This window comes from Pollachius pollachius, assembly GCF_949987615.1.
Source record: "Pollachius pollachius genome assembly, chromosome: 3".
Taxonomy (NCBI): Eukaryota; Metazoa; Chordata; class Actinopteri; order Gadiformes; family Gadidae; genus Pollachius; species Pollachius pollachius.
In genome coordinates this window covers 7,279,294-7,283,602 of record NC_136936.1, presented here as the reverse complement: position 1 = coordinate 7,283,602, position 4,309 = coordinate 7,279,294, and positions in this window count along the sequence as shown.

Genomic DNA, 4,309 nt, shown 5'->3' with positions numbered 1-4,309 from the left:
AGTAACCTCAGCTGATCTCAATACGGGTATCAAAGACCCCCAATTGTACTTTGCTCCATTGATGAGCCAAACATGATGATCCATTTTTTTGTATTTAGGGGTTCAATGTGTGTGTGTGTGTGTGTGTGTGTGTGTGTGTCTGTGTGTGCCTGTGTGTGTGTGTGTGTGCCTGTGTGTGTGTGTGTGTAATTAGGGGCCTCTCCTCTCCTTGATGTTGCTGTCGTGGCCGACCTGCTCATTTGAATTTGGCCCTTGAGACAAAACGGAAGGCCACAATCTACTGAATTAGTTGACGAGCAGATTGAATGAGTCAGTGCTCTAATGCAGACTAACGCATGTAAATGATTGGGCTGAAGTCAGGAAGGGCGCGGGGGGGGGGGGGGGGGTCGATGACAGCACTAGCCTAGCCTAGCCTAGCCTAGCCTGGCGTAGCATGTTGATGAAAGCAGCTGTGAAGGCTGCAGACTTTTGAACAGTGACTGTGTGAATGTCCCCCTCTGCTTCTCCCACTCCTTTAGGAAGACACACAATGATCAATGATCAATAGCATTCATTATGAAGGCAATATCAATCAGGAGCACGATATGCCTTGTGTGGCTGTAGGAACAGGGCTGGTTTTGCATGCTCTGTTGCTAATAACATGGTGGGGTCCTGGGGGGTGGGTGTGACGTCTCGTTGGCATTCCGTCTCACAGATTCCAGTGAGCGATGGGAAGAGCCACAAATAAATCGTTCACACACACCGATATGCAAATGAGGCATGCAAATCCATGGGTGGGTTCTCCCCGGGGCGATCTGGGACTAGGGGGGCAACTTGAAGTCACCCGCAGCCCCGACACCTGATTGGCTGATTAGCCTGGTAATGGGGCTCAGTTTGAGAGACTACAAGGGGCTTGAGTCGGTTGCTTGCAGACATTCAAATTTTTTGCTATCATCTGATGGACGTTACTCAGGAAAGGAGAAGGACCGAAGAGGCCCCGAAACGGTGCCGGAACAGTGCCGATACGGCCCCAAAATGGACCCGGAGTAGCGGATGATCCGGACCTACGAACAATATTCCAATTTCCCACACATGTGTTCATGTTTGACGTCACCGGCCATGTTGTGTTTCCACCAGGGTCACCCATGCACTCACAGCATCTCGTTGCTTTGGATAAAAGCGTCCACCAAATGGCACATGACATACACGTATATATTTACCCATTTACCTATTTAAATCCACAGCGGCAGAGGTGTTCGACTCCCATCCAAAAGGTTCTGGGTTCGATTCCCCGACTTCCGCGGTCTACCGGTTCGCTAACGCCATGCAACTGATTTCCTCGTCAGATGCTGGGGTTGAAAGCGAAGATCGCAAATGTATGAACGGCTTGAGGTTGTCTTGTGTGTGTGTTTGTTCTTGAGGGCCTTCCCTCTCTCTCCCCACCGGTTGTTAATTTGTTGTTGTTTTCGGGGGGGGTGGGCCCGGGGCCACAGAGGTAACGGGTGTTGGCGCTCCTCATTTGAATGTGGCCCTTGAGAGAAGCGTCCCTTGAGAGAATACGGGATGCAAAGGGCAGTCAGACAGCGAATGACTGGCAGTTTGAATGGGTTAGCGGTCTGAGATACCAATGTATGCAAATGATTGGGCTGTAGTCATGAGGGGGAGGGGGGGAAAGGCGGATGGGGGGAGAGGAGGTGAGAGAGGGAGAGGGGTAGAGGGGGAGAGGGGGAGAGGGGGAGACAGGGGGAGACAGGGGGAGAGGGGGAGACAGGGGAAGTCTCATCCAAGCTGAGAAGACATTGGTGGTCAAATTCTCCTACAGGGTGTGGATCGTTTCACTTTCATCCTTTATTCATAAAATATTCTTTAATCATGCAATGATTAATGAATGATTCACATTGTGAATCCCACATAATGCCCCCTTGAAACTTGATACAGGGTACGCTGACCTCACCCTTCAACAATGTTTACTTTCACAGGCTGTGTTCACATTTTGTTTCCAAGGCTCACATGTTTAGAAATATTTCTTTGCATATTGCTGTTTAAAATGTGTACCTCATTTGAATTCCTACTGCTGTCTGCACTTGAGCCGTGACACACACACAGCTCCCCCTCCCAATCTGCGAAGGCGATCCTAGCGCAGTGTGTGTGCGGTGACGGCCGGTTTAACCTGTCGCACGTTGATTGCTCAACGCACAACAGGTGTGCAGCCTCACCAAGCTCCAGAGTTCAATAAGTGTGTTCCTGGGGCCGGGTGAGGGTGCCTGAACCAGCCATCATCCACAGTCCACCGTCCTATTCCTACAAACCATCACCACCGCTCCCCCCTCTGTCACCGTCCCAGTCTCTGTTTGAATGAAGACGCGCTTGTGGCCGGTTTGATGCGGTTCGACCCCACACGCGTGTAGTCCACGATACGCCAGCACAACAATGGGGGAGACCATGGCCCACCTCGCGGATCGATCTCAGCAACACCCGTCTGCTGAAGGGGAGGGGGGGATAGGGGGGGAGAATACACCCTTTTGTGGCCTCACCTCCGAGGCCCTCGTTCACGTGAACAATGTCCCATTCACCCAGAGCCCCGGCGCACACACAACACACGGACGCACACACAGCACACGGACGCACACACAGCACACACACACACACACACACAACACACCACACAACACACGGCCGCACACCGCCCCACACCGGGCGGGATCCTTCCGCTTATATGGCCGCTATCTGTATCTGTGTTTGTGTGTCCAGCTGAACACACACACACACACACACACACACACACACACACACACACACACACACACACACACACACACACACACACAAAGGGCTAATGAGATCCAAGGGCCCAAGTGTAGTTGTCACAATGGTGAGACTGTCTTGGCCACTTCTGGCCAAAGGTTCAAGAAGCATCCCTCCCCATCCCCCCTTTAAGAAGTAAAGCTGCCCCCCCCTTCCCTTTAAGAAACACCCCTTTAAGAGGCAGAGCAGCCCCCCCCCCCCCCCCCCCTTTAAGAAACACCTCTATTATACTGGACAGGCGGATGGAAGGCCCGACATGTAGAGAAAGACGGGCGGATGAATCTGACATGAGGAGGGAGAGAGACAGAGAGGTAGATGGAGAGACAGACAGGTAGATTGAGAGAGACAGACAGGTAGATCAAGAAAGAAAGACAGGTTGATGGAGGGACAGATATAGATCAAGAGAGACAGTCTGATGAAGACTTAATCAGTCAATCCATCAAAATAAAATGAAGAGGGCTGTGCCAAAAATAACAAGATTTTCTTTGTAATAATAAGGCAGATATAGAGGTGACAGACAAGGTGAAGAGCTACCTGGGTAGAGAAGTTATACAAAGGTATACAAAGACACACACACACACACACACACACACACACAGATAGACACACACAAACGCACACACCTTTGCGCCTGTAAACCAGTAGACGGGGGGTATATGCTTTCAGTCTGCACACCTGTGATAACTGATTAGATAACCAAAGATGCAGTCAGTGCGTATGCGTGTGTGTGGTTGGTGTGTGTGTGTGTGTGTGTGCGTTTGTGTGAGTGTGCGTGTGCGTGTGTGCGGATGTATGTGTGTGTGGCAGGCATCTCGAATCAAACAACTGCTCTTATCTGTTCTTCCGACTCTAGTACCCCAGACGAGGTCGACAGCCTGTGAGTGTGTGAGGCGTGAGAGTAGCCAACACCAACACTTTGGCTTTGCCTGAAGAAAACTGCATGTGCCAGCAGCAGAAGCACTGAGTGACGTAGATAAATGTTGTGTTGGGTATGTTGACCATAAACACTGTTGCATGAGGCTCTAAAACCATCCCTGCATTGAAGGCTATTTCTTTCTGCTTCTCCTTAAACCTAAGAGACCCACCGTCATTGATGCCAGTGATGTAACGACCGGATGACCTGGGGCACTCCATTCATAGCATGCTATTTTATGGAGCCAAAATGAGTGCAGCCTTGAAGGCATAACAACATCAATGCAACCGACCTGTGACTGGATGACAGAATGTGAGGAACCAGGATGAATAACAGGACCTTAAGTGAGGCAGCAGCAACTATCCAGCCTTTTGGCACGATCGGGCTGTACTAAATTAAACAATAACTGATGCGTTTAATGACAATCACTAAACAAAACAAGAATGCAAGTGACTTAAGCCTGTATGAAACAACATCACATCATAACAAGATGTTATAAATAGAGGTGGCCTAATAATCCCAATGACCTCAGTAGGCTCAGACCTTGACCTCATTGGGACATACACAGGTTCAAAGGGAGTGGCTTGGCCTTAAAAAACGTTTAAAGTTCCA